Source organism: Pinus tabuliformis, chromosome 7 (genome assembly GCF_031772625.1).
Source record: "Pinus tabuliformis cultivar Carrire ecotype Pingquan chromosome 7, CPIR1, whole genome shotgun sequence".
NCBI lineage: Eukaryota > Viridiplantae > Streptophyta > Pinopsida > Pinales > Pinaceae > Pinus > Pinus tabuliformis.
Window position 1 is genome coordinate 519,383,943 of NC_142293.1, and position 16,180 is coordinate 519,400,122.

The 16,180-nt window shown below is 37.2% G+C and overlaps 1 long non-coding RNA gene across 1 annotated transcript in view; it reads left to right on the forward strand.

Annotated features, from left to right (window-relative positions):
* Positions 1 to 4,439: 4,439 nt before the first annotated feature.
* The window catches only part of LOC149248347 (uncharacterized), a 29,369-nt gene continuing 17,628 nt past the window's right edge, over positions 4,440 to 16,180 (forward strand). Inside the window, exon 1 of the long non-coding RNA XR_016265720.1 lies at positions 4,440 to 4,513. This is a non-coding gene — a long non-coding RNA (uncharacterized LOC149248347). The remainder of the gene's footprint in view (positions 4,514 to 16,180) is intronic.

The following is a 16,180-nucleotide window of genomic DNA, read 5'->3' on the forward strand; positions in this document are numbered from 1 at the left end:
TCCTGTGTCCATATGTGTATGATGTCTATATTGATGGTGTGTGTGTTCATGTGAATAGTTTACATTGTTGTTTATGTATTTTGCTGCAAGTTCTTACATGAGTAATTACTAAATTAAAAGGAAAGTAAGAATTGGGTTTAAAAGTTTAAAACTCTCATTGATTATTGATTCACCCCCCTCTCAGTAATTGCTTCTTCCAACAGAATAGAATTGAACCACTTTTCCTCCTAGTGGCTCGGTTGTAACATAGCTCGATAGCCAAATAGGGATTAAATTTGACCAATTTAACCTTCAATATGAGTTACAAATTGACCCTTCTAGAGTCTTCTTAATCATGGTCACATGGCTAGCCCCTTTCTTTTCCATGAGTAATGGGTTAACATGGCATACTCTCGAATTATGGTGGACAAAATGGGAAGGTCAACTTCCAGGTGGCATAATTTTTGCATACATAATCTTTTGAGGTTGTTCTTGTGTAATTGGAAAAGTATTTGAGTGTACAATAGATATAGGGGTCTTGCACACATAAGAGTTTTTCGACCACAAAAAAATTCATTAGATACCTCAAGTTGCCTTTATAAGGTTTTAAACCCCAATTTGCCAAACTGGGGCCCACCAATAAAATTGGTCCTATGAGTTGATTCCTCGATTTTTTCCACTCTGAAAGCATAAAGATGGATGACAAATAATATAATGATCCAATACATATCATCTAAGCTCTAAAAATTACCTAGGCATGGCACCGAGTCTAACCCACACCAACCCTCAACTGTTGGAAGATACATGAATGTGAGATAAGTTTGTGTTGCATTTCTCAGTAATATGATACATATAAGTACATCATTTAGTTCCTTCGGATTTATCTTCCAAGATCTCTTGAACTCTCAATGACTCTTCATATTCCTTTGAGACTCTTTACATTATTTCTCAAGTGAATAATACATTTTACCATAATCCCTAATGATTAAGTTTCCAACATTCCCCGCCTTAATTCGAAGGGGTGTATGGGAGTATAGGAATAAAGTCTAAATTTGGAAGTGGATAACTACTAATGACTGAATGTGATCTTTGAATCCAGTGGTTTTGGGGTGACCACAAACCAAATGGCCAGTGGAAGCCAAAGTTTTTTACTAAATGGTGGTTTAAGGATGACTAGAAAATTTGTCTAGTGGAAATGGTGGTTTAAAGATGATTGCAAATTGTGGAACTTTGCTCAATTGCTCAATAACTCCTGAAACATTTCTTAATTTAGCGAAAAGTTGATGTCTTATGTGAAATGAAGGTGCTCTTAGATGGTGGTTTAAAGATGACCATAATTTGATGAAATGGTGGAGATGGTGGTTTAAACATGACCACAATTGATGTCTAATAGAAGACATAAGTCTTCTACTAAATGGTGGTTTAAGGAATACCATAAATTGGTTCACACTCATGGATTTAATTCTAGCTCTAGCTATAGTTTTGACTCTAGTTCTAGTTCAAGCTCGCTTGTTCATGCTCGATTGATAGGACTTTAAAACTTGAAGACTATCAATAACTGGTATTATTCCTCTCTATTAGATACAAGGTGAGAAAGTGAAAATATTTCCATAATGATCACAAGGATGAAGATAAAAAACATTGATCCTCCATGTGGTCAACTCGATTAGGTGTTTGCTTCTACTAAAAATGCACTTGTTTACTATGTAATTCAACTTAATTTTGATAAGGTACAAGAAAAATTACAAAAATTCTATTTGCAAGTTACAATTATTCTTGATTCTAGAGATTTGATTGTAAATGTATTGGAGATGCTTTAATTCCTTCCAACTAAGAAATCTACAAGTGTAAAATCCACATCTCTCTCTTGTTACTTTGAAAGCGACAACTTTTTCCAATCCTCAAAGCATTGAGTTTTCAAATATAATTCCCTCAATACTGAAATCCAATCCTTCTACTATCATTGTAATATAGGAAAATTCCCTAGTGCTAATCACTTTCTTATCCTGATGATGTTTAATAGGCTTATTGGTGGTGTTATCCCATGCTAACATAGTTTATTTTGCACAAAATTCTTGGATTGTTATGAGATTCTTTGCTTTGGGAATATTGATGGGTTTTTTATGAACTCTAGGAATAACCTTGATTACCACTCATTGCTTGTTTCCAATAGGGACAATGTAAATGGTAGCTTGGACATTGTCATTTTCAGTAGTATATTAGTAAAGGGTGTCACTATAAAAAGGAGTAACATGTGATCTAAAGAGCAACTCACACTTCTAGATATGGAGAAAATAAGAGTAACTTGCACTCCCATATATGGAGAAAAAGGAGTAAGTGGCCTAATGAGAACATCACATACATACTCCATATTTGGATATTTTTAACAAATTAGGTATAATAGTTTGGGCTACTAGGAAAGGATATTTATTGCCTGAATATATTGCTCCAAGGGACAACATAAGTAGTTTAGGCCTTGTAGCTCACAAACACATGCTCAATGCCCATTTTATTATTGAGCATAAAATCAAATTGCTCCAATACATCCTTCTGAGCACTCATTTTATAGGTTGCAAAATATTGTTGATGGCAACATAAATAAAAACACCATAAGAAATACCAATTGAGATTGCATAAATCTAGTTTGCCATACTACCATGTGCAATGGCATAAATAAGTTTCCCATGAATCGAAGGTGTATGTTGCATAGGAGAGGAAGGACCTATAGGGAATTATGCATAAGAGGGCTATGTCCATTGCTATTGCAATGAATATCTTGTGTAAACACACCATCCACAAAGCTCTCCACGCATTAACCTCCATGCTTGCAACACTAATGGTGATCGCTTCAAAGATAGAATGGAAGCATAATGCAAGTATGTGTAGTAAATTGTATCTAATATAGGTCTTCTTTATTAATGATGCCACCTTCACCGTGTTCATTCCTCTATTTGTTTGTGTACATGTTTAGAGATCTTACAAGTTGAGTGGTGTCTTGCCAATTTGTGTGGGTACCTCACTTTTTGCAGAGTGAATGTCAAATTTTCTTTAAAGAGGAATTGCAATGATTTTCAACCCATCTTGTTTTTTATACACCCAAGTGATGATGAGGTCCACGAGCATAATAATAAGGTATCCAATAGTGTAGAACATGAATGTAAAAGGATACATCTTGTCCATTACCTCTGTATTTTTCTTGTGCAATCTTTGAGGAAATGTGTCCAGGCCATCCCCAAAATGATGTCAGTCATGAATGTCTAACTAAGGAACTCAAACTAAAACTACATGAAGCACGAGACATAGATGAATAAAACCTTCACTTCACTCACTTACGAGCAAATGAAGACAAACAAGAAGAGCTTTGAGAGGGTTTTCATAAAAATAGAGAGAACCCGAGATGCATAAGGAGGAGCATCCAAGTCAAGGAAGCTCCATGTAGTCTCCACTATGTCATCACCCATGTTCGTGGGATATTAAAGAATACCCATAATCTCACTATATATTGTTAAAAACATCCCAAATTCTTTTTGTTTAACCCCCTCTCACTGCATCTTTCTAATAAAAATAACACTTATTTTTACCAAATACCCCATTTATACTCCCTAATACCTATAATTTCCCCTCACACTCACATCCCTCTGCCCCTATACCTACAATATATTGACTCTATTTTTCACAATTTAAAAACCCCCTTTATGAATGAACATGGTAAGATATTGGTCAGCAAGTTGAAGCTCCTATGGAAAAACTTATGGTACCTCAATCAAAAACTCGTGGCTTTTGATACCACTATTGGAAGACACATAAATGTGAGATGAGTGTGAATTACATTTCTAATGAATAAGATATATATAAATACATCATTTAGTGAACTTTGGATTCATCTTCCAAGGTATCTTTGACTTTCGGTGACTCTTCATATTCCCTTGAGACTCTTCACATTCTTTGTCAAGTGAATAATATAATTTACCATAATATCTCAAGGTTAAGCTTCCAACATTAACATAAATATCTCCTCTTTGTCAAGTGAATAATATAATTTACCATAATCTCTCAAGGTTAGGCTTCCAACATTAACATATATATCTCCTCTTGACTACCACAAAATTTCAAATCTAAATCACTATATAGAATATGACCCCGCATAAAACTTAACAAGATTATTCAAATTAATCTAAAGTCATTTATCTCATTTCTATTTCTTTTTGTTAATTTGACAAAACAATTCAAATTTATTGAAAATCCATCATCTCATTTATCTTATTAAATTTGTATAAATTAATATAATCACAAATCCTAGATAATCCTTTAGATATATTTAAGATTCATTGTTTTGTTATAAGATGTACTTGTTCTAATATTATAGCAGGGAATTTGATAAGTTATATAATTGTTGACATGATTTTATTTTGTGTGCCATAAAATGAAACATTAATATATATGAAATGTTTATGTCACAGTGATTGGTTGGAAAGGCTTAAATACAATTACTTTCGGATTTGGACTTACAATCATACTCTTTGGAGTATTTATGGTGAGTATAATGATTTATTAACTGTAGTTTATTGAATACTTTTTTTATTGATAATAATTTTGTTAGAAGAATTTGAATTTCATTATTTCACATTATATTTAATTTTATTCATAAAAATAATATAGAGATACCATTTACATTAAATTTAATTCAGAATGTTTAAATATTTTTGAATGAATAAACCATATATATTAATAATTGATAATTATTAATAAATATAATCGCTTATAAACTACAACATACTAGATATAATATATAATTTTAAAAATGTTGAGTAAAATTAATTATATATATATATAGATATTTAAATTTTATTTATCTATAAAATTTATTAATATTAAAAGTTTAATTTCAACTTTGAAATTCGTTGGCATTGTTTCTTATCTTACTTATAAATTCAATAATGCACTATGGTTTCTAACTGAAACATAACATACTAAAAATACCTAAACCGTTTATCATTTACGATTTCCATGTATCTAAATAAAAAAATGATCTAATGCACGTTTACAATTTTTTTTAACAAAACAAAAAAACATTGTTGTCTTTTGTAGACAGTCCTAGGCTAAGGGATGGTGCCAAAGCATCTAAAGTAATGTTTTTAATTTTAAATAGATGACCAATGCTTAAACTTTTAAACAAATGTAAATCCTAATTTATTCTGAGAAAATAGAAGGGTTGATTCTTCACTCTTAACAAAATTAAGCTTTAAAAACTATATGGAAAGCAGAAGTAAAGAAGATATACAATTCCTTAAATATTTAGATTGAACATCTAAGTTCTTATATATAGCAAATGCGTATACTTTTTTTTTTTTAATAGCGAAACAATACATGTGCAAGAGATGACAAAAGGCAACAATTTAAAAATTTAGAGGAATTAACTAAGACAACAGTTTAAGTTAATTAATCTCTTTAAATAATGCTAACTTTGCAGTAGCTTTCAAAGAGATTGATATTCAATCTATTCTTACCCAGACTTCTATGTTACCTTGAACATGTGCATAGAAAAATAAAATGAATACATAATTGAATAACCAGAAAAACTCACAAAGATACACAAGTTTCTCAGAATGAATCCAGAATCCTTTTATTAACTTTAGAAATAGCTCAGAAAGTTACAAGCATGTTCACTTGTTCATCACAAGGGTTCAACTCTTTCTTTTTTGAATTACAAAATATTTATAGAGTTCGACTTTCAAACATATCTAAATTGGAATCAAATTTTATTACGAAATATAATATCATACAAAATATTTAGGATATTACAAAAATAGAACTACAAATAGTGGATCTAAACTGATTTCGAGGGCTGTTGATGATGACTGTAGCTAGAAATCTGCTTTTTTGTTCACTGCTCCTGAAATCTTGTTGTTTGCTACTAAAATTTTGATGTCTGCTCTTGGAATTCTGCATTTCGTTCCTATTCGATGACCTCACATAGTTTATCCCACCTCTTTTCATCAGGGATAAAAAACTTTAACAATTTTCTATATGACTCATTGACTTCGGTATATTTTTCAAAAGTGGGCCTAGTTAGAAACAAATGCTTAATTTAATGTTGAATTAACAAATCATAACTTAAACTTTCAATGGAGGCTTTCTCAGTGATAATTCCTTTGAGTTTGGAAAATTTGGTCGTATCCACTGCTATATCATGTAACCTTTGTTGATACTCTTCAAGTGGGATCAATTTGCCACTTATATCTTGTAAAGTTGGAATTCCTTTCTCATGTAAAGCATTAAATTTCTTGATTTGAACCTCCAAATTCTGGCACTTGTTCTCGAGCTATAGCATCAAATTTCTCTTGGTTAGAACCTTTATGACCTCCAAGACAACTCCAGTTATGTCTTCAATGCTGAATTCTTCAAGCTCATCTTTTGTCTTGGAGTTTAGGACTTTGATTATCCTTGTAGCATCTCCAGGTTTGTGATCCAGGTCCTTCTTTATTTTTGCTACTATTGTTTGTGACATATGCAATAAATCTTCTTGCTCAAAAATAATTTCAATTGAAGGGCATAACTCAGTCACTGATACATTACTGTTTATCCAAATATTTTCTTTGGCCTGAGCAATAATTTGTGTAATTAAAGATTCATTTTCATAAATTTCTAATTGCTGAGTTAATTTATAATCCTTTTGAATCTCAGGCAAATATGCATTATCAGACTTAATATTCTATTCTTGAATATTTTGGGGTTGCATTTTGAGTTCTCGATTTCTTGATCCTTAAGAGATAAGTCTCCCATGGCCTTTGATAGTTGTTCTGCTGAGTCAGTAGATTGTTTTTCTACTGTAATGGTTATTGTTGTAGATGTCCTTGTTGCTGAAGTACCTACTTTAGAAGTAGTAGCTATAGGAATGGCAGCTGAATACTTAGTTGTTGTTCGTTTTCTTTCAAGAGTGTACCATGTCAGCTTCCATTTTCTGAATTTGAACATTTTGTTCAACTATCAATTTGAACATATTTTCTTTTTCCTTTTGAAGTTGACCAACTTCCTTAGCTTGTGGATGTTCAATAGTAGGATGTTTAAGTTGCTTCCTCAATGCTTGAATGTCAACATTCTTATTTTTAATCATCTCTTATGCTACTTTGATATTACTAGGATCATATCCTAGTTTGAACACCAAATCTTCAAGAGCTTTGATTCTTGTATCTTTAGCCAGAGATGACATTCCCTCCATCTTCAAATGTGTGTGAATATTGTTCAGGGAAGCTTGCATTTTAGAGGCTGCCATAGTTGAACTTGTTAATGTGGAATATATCATTTCACTGGCTTGCGTATGCAGGTCAATTTGATCAATGGCATGAATTTTCTTGGTGTCAAAAGAAAAATGGATGTTTTGTAATCTTATGCACTTTTAGGGACTAGAACTTTAGGTTCCAAGAAAGCTAATTGAAACTGTCCCTTCTCAATATCAAGTGCAGACAAAAGTTTGTGTTGTGTAGTAGAATACTGCTTCCATAATTCTGACTAAGTGGTGGCTTTTAATGCTTCGTTTTTCCTTTTAATTTCTCTATATCTAGCAAAAATATTTAGTTGCATTGTATCATGAGAAACATAAGAGATAGAAGAATCTGTAATTTCTTCAATCTGTGAAATAGAAGTGGTAGGAAAACCTTACAGCACCACTGTGGCTTGCTCTTGTGAACTCTTATCCTCTGAGGACTCCTGATTAATATTTGTCTTCTTTATCCTTTTAAAAGCTGTGAAACTTGTAGCTTGAGTTTCTGAGTTTGTAGGAGACAGACTTTATCTTAGTCTTTTGGTTTCTTTTTCTTGAGGCACTGGAGTCTATGAAGATGTCTGACTAATAATATGTTCTTCAACTTCCTGTAATGTATTCTCTTGCCATTCTTCTTGATTTGCATACTGTTCTATCTCTGACTTGGTTGTATGCACATATGGAGTTGTTTTCTGCTCAACTCTCGACTTCAAAATAATCCCCAAGGGTTCATAGGACTATGTAAAACTCAACTTGAATTTCATCTACTTTAATAAATTATATGCCTCCTCCATTGCTGCTTTGGTATTGACAATGAAATGGCCAATATGTGCCTTCAACTTGAATTGGGCTTTCTGCTTCCTGGATACAAAGTGCAAATCATTCATGTTTGTCATTTGCCTGATGTATTCCAAGGCAAAGATCTTGATTGACACAAATATTTGTAACATGTAAGGAGGAAGTTCACATCCATATATTCTGATCTCTGTATCATTTCGATAGAGGTACCAGTTTCCAATTTTGGCTTGCTCAGTAAGGTGCAGAATTCTTCTGATTTCATATGAAATCCTTGGTATAACATCATTGTTGATAAGACATAAAGACATATGCAAAAATTGGTTTACATAATCACTGAAGGAATACTCTTATGTGTTCTTCCTAACCAAGGAATTCCAATGAATGACTGATTGAGACTTTCCTTGTGCATCATACTTCTGCAATGGGAACTTAAACCTATATGCTTGATGAAATAAAAGTAAATACACAAGCACTGGCTGATGTTTAAAAGCGCCTTTAGTAGAAAACTTTAAAAACTGATCATGAATAATGTCTGCCAAAAACTGGCTGTAGTTGAAAATCAATGAGGGCTTATTACCCACAGAGAATACTGATAAAAATCTCAATATTACTTCATCGACCCATTGATCGGTAGGGTAACCTAACAGACACACAACCGTAGAAATGACTTGCTTAGACATTTCTGGAAAAATTGAAGTGGAATAGGGTGGATTAGTCTTAGGAAACTCAGAATTCTCAAATAACAATGACTCAAAGATTCGGGCTTGTTGAGGAAATGTGAGTTTTTGGCAAATCTCCATGAGGGAATCAGTAGAAAAAGGGTGCATAGGAGCTGAGTGATTGATTTGGAGTGCTTAGCATATGGACTTAGGAGTAATGGTAAATAGAACTTCATTATTTTGGGCAATTACAACCCTCTGATTAGGAAGATATCTGAAATGATACCAGGTAACAAATTCAGGGAAAATATGCGTATGGGGAAAGATGAATTGGGGTAGGAAAGATTCCCAAATGTTCAATTCACCACTAACATCTAGAAATTTCTAGTTTGGCCAATTTTAGAGTTCATAAAGATCGAACTTGCATTGGGTTTCTGAGATCTTGTACTGCGTATCTACTAGAGGGAGCTTTTCTAGGTTACCTATAGAGGGAAACGTAGGGCTTTCTACAACTAATTTCAACTTGCCTTGAGATGAAGACATTGTGAAGAGGAATTACATACAAGAGTGACGAATTACCAGACAAATGACGATCACTGGTGTATGAAGATTGTTGCTCGATTGTGGAATTCATCATTGCATTGGTGTTGCTGGGAGCTGAAATGACGAAAGGGAATATGCAGAGTAATGTGTGGTTTTTAAAAGAGGGGATTCGAATGAATAAAGAGGTTATAACTATTTTTTGGGCGCGTTGAATTAATTATTTAGACGTTGGCGCGAAGGATTAATGATAAAACAATTATATGAATGTTTGGCGGGAGAAATTAATTGTTTAAACGACTACATGGTGGGAGCAAATAGGAGAGGGATAGGTGGCAAGGTGTGAGCAGGAAGGATAGTGGTTTTCGGGGGGGGTGGGCGGTTAGTGGTTTAGGAGAGGGGGGTCCCAAACTCATCTAGGAAGCGCCATGTATGCGTGGGCAGTAAACATGAATCTGCTTTTCGGACCCCCAGTTAAACTCTAAAAGTGCGCCAGGGGGGTCCTGAAATCATCCCCTGCCGTTGATCTGGGCGGGGATGATCTCCTCTGATGATTGCCAATTGTACTTTATTGGAAAGCGATAAAACATCAAATCATTCTTTTATTTGCAAAATAAAATAACTCTTCAGACATAATACAAAGAATTAAGTAATGACAATATAAAACAATGCGACATTTTGACTTGTTCACAATTTTGAGATATATATATATATATATATATATATATCCCCTTTTATTCTTTTCTTTTGATATTTGTTCTTTATTTCTTTTTCTCATTTTCTTTCCTTTCTTTTTTCCTATTTTTCTTTCTTTCTTTTCTACCTTCTTTATTTAACAAAAATGAAAAAGTAAAAAAAGAACTAGGGTAAAAATAAGTTACAACATCGGCTCCGTTTGAGGACTGCTTCCCTCTGTGGGATGCAGAGAACTTGCATATCCATGTGCCTTCTCCTCAGGCTATGGAGTCTTTGTTGTGAAAATCACACTTTGATGCTAAAATTTAAAGAAAACCAGAAATTTACAATGAAGATGGTTGCAAGCATCTAATAATGAATATAGTGTTTGAGGATACAACTTCTTACCTGTTATGCTCTTAACCTACAAGACGATACTAGAATACCAAATATGCGAAGAAATATACCTAGAACATAGAACAAGAGCAATAACAACAAGTATTTTATTATTCAGAAAGCAAAGTTCACTTGCCTCTTCGAGGGGGCAACCTCCAATAGAGCTGAGCTCGATTACAAAATAAGACATGATGCTCCTCGCAAGGAGTCTCTATCCTTTATATAGGATTCATACATGCAATACCATGGGGTAATACCATGGTTCTTATTAATACCATCTATCTAATACCATGGCCCATTTGCAACTAACTGTGGTCCCGTCATTGAATACGGGTTAACCACTTACAATTATTAATATGGGCTTTATTGACTCTTTACGTAACTATAACTATGACTCGATCCTATTACATAAATAAGGGGGTTAGAGTGGGACCCTAACATGCCCTTCCCCATAAGAATAGCCTTGTCCTCAAGGCTGAAGTTGCAGAAACTGCTGAAAAATAGAGGCTGGTTCCCAGGTTGCATCTTTCGGAGAGGTGTATTTCCACTTGACGAGGACTTCCTTGATCATGCGGCTATGCAGGTGCCGTTCTCGTGTGTCTAGGACCTGTTCAGGTTGGAGCCAGATTGACCCTTCTTCATCCATTTCAGATACACTGGTTTGAATTCTGCAATTGTTGCCAATCACTTTCTTGAGGAATGAGACATGGAAAACTAGATGGATTTTTGCAGTGGGTGGCAAAGCTAGCTTGTAGGCCACTTCTACAATGCGTTGAAGTACTTGATACGGTCCGTAGAATTTTGGAGATAGTTTTTGACAACCCTTGTCTTTGAGTGATGTTTGCTTATATAGTTGCAGCCTCAAAAATACCTGATCCCCTTCTTGAAATTGGCGTTCTGAGCCATGCTGATCTACCGTTGCTTCATGCGGTTTTGAGCTTGATGAAGATTCTCTCTAAGATGGGCCAGCATGGTTGTGCGGTTCTGTAGGAGTTGATCCACTGCTTGTACCTTCGAGCACCCCTTGATATAAGAAGTAGGGGAAGGAGGGAGTTGACCATAAACTACTTCATATGGAGTCATTTTGGTGGTGGCATGATAGTTGGTGTTATACCACCATTCAGCTAGAGGTAACCATTATACCCAGAGATGTTGCTTTTCTGAAGTGAAACACCTAAGGTAGGTTTCCAGACATTTGTTGACTACTTTAGTTTGACCATCAGTTTGTGGATGATAGGAAGTACTAAGTTGTAGTTGGGTACCTTGTAGCTGGAAGAGTTCTTGCCAAAAGTTACTGGTGAAGACCGGGTCACGATCAAACACAATGGAAGTGGGCATGCCACGCAATTTGAAGATCCGATCCATGAAAGATTGAGCGACCAAAGTCGGTGTAAAAGGGTGGGGTAGGGCGCAAAAATGAGCATACTTAGAAAGTCTGTCCACAACCACCATGATGACTGACTTGTTTCCTGACTTTGGAAGACCTGTAATGAAATCCATGGAAACCTCCGTCCATATTGATGCCGGGATGGGCAATGGTTGTAATGTGCATGGTGCTTTAACTGTCTCTCCTTTGTGGCGCTAACAGATGTCGCATTCAGCTACAAAAGTAAGAATGTCCTTTTTCATTCCTGTCCAAAAAAATGATCTTTGAGTGCGAGCATACGTCTTCTGAAAGCCTGAATGTCCTGCAGTGGGAGATGAGTGCAACTCCGCCAAAATGCGGCTTTTGAGGGTGGATGTTGGTGATATTACAACTCTGTCCTTGTATCGAAGAATCTCATCCTACCACGAGTAGCCCTCGGTGGAATTTGGATCCGCCTGCAATTGAGCAATGAGTTGGTAGAGCAAGGGATGTGAAAACCATTCCTTGCGAGCCTCTTCAATCCATTCTGGAATGGGAAGGGAAATTGCGAGCATGGTACTTTCCTCCTCAAATTGGCGAGATGATGCATCTGCTACCATATTTTCGCGCCCTTTCTTGTAAATTATCTCATAATCATATCCCAGCATTTTGGCAAGCCATTTATTTTGTTGTGGTAAGGATAGGCATTGCTCCAAAAAATATTTAAGGCTTTGATGGTCTGTGCGGATTTGGAAGCATCGCCCCAATAAGTAAGGTCGCCAGGTATCTACTGCATGTAAGATGGCCATCGTCTCCTTCTCATAGGTAGATTGTCCCAGATTCTTCAAGGGTCGACCTTCCTGCATTAAGATCGCCCCAATACCCGTACTCGAAGCATCACATTCAATGACAAAAGATTTGGTGAAGTCGGGTAGTGCTAAGACTGGAGTGGAACACATGGCATTTTTGAGAGTTGTAAAGGCCTGTTGTGCTTCATCATTCCAGAGGAATGAATTTTTCTTGAGGAGTTGAGTGAGGGGCCTCGCAATGCGACCATAATTGCGGACAAATTTGCGATAGTAGCCCGTGAGACCCAAAAATCCTCTTATGCTCTTCAAGGTCTTAGGTTGAGGCCAATCCTGCATTGCCTGGATCTTTTTGGGGTCCACCCTAACACCTTCACGCCCCACAATGTGGCCCAAATACTCAACTTCTTCCATTCCAAAAGAACACTTGGACATCTTAACAAATAATTTATGCTTGCGGAGCAATTGCAAGAGCAGATCTACATGTTGAAGATGTGCGGCCCAAGTGCGACTGTAGATGAGGATGTCATCGAAGAAAACAAGGACAAATTTTCTGAGATATGGTTTGAGCAGGTGGTTCATAAGGCTCTGAAAAGTGGATGGGGCATTACAAAGACCGAATGGCATGACCAGGGATTCATAATGGCCTTCAGGAGTTTGGAAAACAGTCTTTGGAATGTCGACTTCTTTCATGCGAATTTGGTGGTAGCCTGAGCGAAGATCAAGCTTAGTGAAGAATTGAGCCCCATTTAGTTCATCCAGCAAATCATCAACAACCGGGATGGGAAATTTATCTTTGACTGTCAACTTATTGAGGGCCCTGAAGTCTGGACACATATGCCATTCCCCATCTTTCTTGAGCACCATGACCACCGGTGATGAATAAGGACTAATGCTGGGACGAATGACGCCTGCTTCCAAAAGTTCCTTGATTATTTTTTCTATTTCATTCTTTTGGGCGAACAGATATCTATATGGGCGCACATTTGGTGGTTGGGCCCCTGGGACCAAAGTGATGCTATGATCATGTTCCCCTCTCGAGGGTGGAAGCTCATGAGGCTTGTCAAAGATTAGCAGATGGTTATTTAAGATCTGTTGCATCTCAGGATGAATCGGAAGAGAATTGGGTTCGAAGGCTTGGATGGCATTAAATTGAGCTATAACTCCATGATGGCCCTTTTTTAACAATTTTTCTATCCGATGTGAGTTGATGATAGAGGGAGCTCCTGCTTGGAGTCCACGGAGGGTATGTGTGTGGTTGTTCTGCTTAAAGATCATATATAATTCCTGGAATTCCATTGTGATTGGGCCAAGTGTGCGAAGCCATTAAGCACCTAGGACAATGTCGCACCCTCCCATGTGTATGGCAAACATGTGGGTCTTTAATTGATAATCCCCCATTTGAAGTTTGACATTTCACGGAGGCCTTCACATTTCATTGTTCCACCATCAGCAATTTGGACTTGGAAGTTAGAAACAGCTCGTACAAAACAATGCACTGCTTTCGCGACTCTTTGATGGATAAAATTATGTGTACTTCCACTATCAATCAAGACTACTACTAGGCGATGCTTAATAAAACCTCTGATTTTGAGAGTTTGAGGCGAAGAAATCCCTGCCAAAGCATGCAACGAAATAACTAGTTCTTCATGTACATTGTCCTTCTGGTTGTCCTCTTCTTCCTTCTCTGGTTCATCAAGTGGTGGGGCTTCCTCCGATGAGCTGTGCTCAGTAGCATCAATTTGAAAGAATTTGGGCTCCTTGCATTTATGCCCGGGAGAGTATTTTTCATCACAGTAGTAACATAATCCTTGCTTTCTTCTTTCCGCCATTTCTGCAGGGGACACCTTTTGAACCTTGAGTGTTTGGGTAGCGTTGTGAGCCTGTGGGGGGTGACCCTTGGCGGTGAAATTTGGGCGATTGGATTGGGCCGCTAACGCACGTTCTATTGCACGAGCTATTCTGCAAGCCTCCAGCCATGAGGGAGGGTGGTGTAGTCGGATGTGGGCTTGTATGGCCTCTTTAAGACCATTGATAAAACATTCCGTGTAGAACTCATCTTGTAGACCTAAAGTGCGGAAAGCTAAGGCTTCAAAGGCTGTAATATATTCATCCACTGTTCTAGTTTGTCGAAGCTTAGCAAGACGACCCAAAAAAGTAGAGTCATGGTCAAAGCAATCCATAAGAGATTTTTTGAATGTGTCCCAAGTCAAGGGCCTTCCATAGCAACGTTGATGCCATTGCCACCATTGCCATCTTTCATTGTCCAAGTACATGATCCCCACACTAAGCTGAGTGGCATTATCCAGGATGTAATTTAGATTGAAATATTGCTCCATTTGTGCTATCCATGTTGCCAGGTGAGAGCCGTCAAATTTATGCATGTCCAGCTTGGGTGGTCGCGGACGGGATTGTTGGTGGGTGCCCCAGAGGTGAAGAGACTGGCTAGACTCACCCTCACTGTGTTCAGTGCCAATATAGGCCTCCTCGCGGGCTTCCGCCTTGCCCATAGAGAGTGCTGTAGTTATTTTCGTCAACTGCTCTTGGATGTCTTTCAAGGATGCTTCAAGGCTGTCCATCCTTTCATTCGCCATAGCTTGATTTCTAGTTTGTACCATGCACCAAGCCGATTTACTTGAAATTTGGGACTGCCCGAATTTTTTTGGCACTAACAATTGAATGGTACCACCTTGCTCAGCTCGTCGTCCTAATTCTTATGGGCTAAGTCACCAAAGCGCCCCGGGGGGTCTCAGACTTTTTTTTTTTGTAACTCCTAACGGAGTTTTACTCCTTGCTTAAGAATACTGCAGTTGTCGAATCCTTGAAATGTTAATGTTGCCAAAAGTCCTGCGAAAATCGCACCCAGGGATAGGAACCCACACAACTACTCAGATCTGGATGGCGGATTTGAGGGATTTGAGAAATCTGAATGGCTGATCTGATAGATCTGAATGGCAGAACTGATTGCTGCTACAGATCTGATGGATCTAATAGATCTGAATCGCTGTTCTGATAAATTTGAACGACGGAATTGATTGTTGTTGTTGCTGCAAAACCCCACTTGCGAGTTCTGATCTGGCAGAGATTATGCGTGATCCCGAGATAGGGAAGGGAACTATGGTCTTCAGGAGTGTCAAGTGCTACAGATTGCAATATACATAAGGGTCTGACAGTAGTACTCGACCCAATTTTTCAGGGCACTAACCAAGGAGGATCAACCGTACCCTTAGCCGTAGAACCCAACTACCCTATCATACGGGAGAGTAATCTCTCCGAGTGCTGTTCTCGGTGTACTGTAGCAGTAAGACGACTAACGGTTTATCTATGGCGAGGTTTCAAGGGAGTTAGGGGGCTTCCGATATACCTAGAAGGTACTTGGAAGACAGTCTGTGCGCGGTTTTGTCTAATGCGCTACTACTCGAAGGGGTACCCACAAGGGTTACAAAGGAGTCCAACAAGTGTGACCACCTCTTGTATTTCCTGCGTGCATGCCTCCCCAAATCCGCAGGATTATGCGCTCAACAACAGATCCCATGGTTTAAAGACGTCGGAACAGGTTTCTAGCCAAAAAAAATTTGCTAAAAAATGGAGATCCCATCGGCCTTGGAAAGTGCGCTGGTACCACTTGTTATGCTCTTAACTTGCAAGACGATACCAGAATACCAAATATGCGAAGAAAATATACCCAGGACATAGAACAAGAGCAATAACAACAAGTATT